Here is a 587-nt window from a genome sequence, read left to right on the forward strand (position 1 = left end):
CGGGAGTAAAGTTTGAATTGGCTCCAAATAATTATCTGTTAATTTCCAACCCCATCCTTCTGGGTCCAGCTCATTGCCTAGCCACACTTGAACTTGATAATGCACACGATACAAGTGTTGAAAGGCAGAAAGAAATACCAACAATAAGTAAAAAAGTCACTATGGAATGATATTCTATTTCTGTTTTGTAATGTCTTTATTTTCAGCATATACATACGTGCATAATACATTCACTTATTTTGAAGATACAATTACCTATCACATTCATTAACAAGGCAATACATCATTTTATACGTTTCAAACATTTTTATTTGTTAGGATCTCACCTAAACGACTATGGTAAATGATTTGATCATATAAAACCAAAACCAAAGCACCCCCTGTTGATCTAATAATGTTAGCGAAAGCACCCTGTAAAATAAATATTTAAAAATAGTACATTAAATATATCCCGGGTTCGATTCCCGGCGGGGGTGTGACAACAGCAACAATTTTTCCCTCATTAATTTGAGGTAGTTTGTAGTGGGTAAATAAAAAATCGAAAAAATGATTTCAAATTAATATTGCATATTAATCCACTATTAAGT

Source organism: Agrilus planipennis, unplaced genomic scaffold, assembly GCF_000699045.2.
Source record: "Agrilus planipennis isolate EAB-ADULT unplaced genomic scaffold, Apla_2.0 scaffold548, whole genome shotgun sequence".
Taxonomy (NCBI): Eukaryota; Metazoa; Arthropoda; class Insecta; order Coleoptera; family Buprestidae; genus Agrilus; species Agrilus planipennis.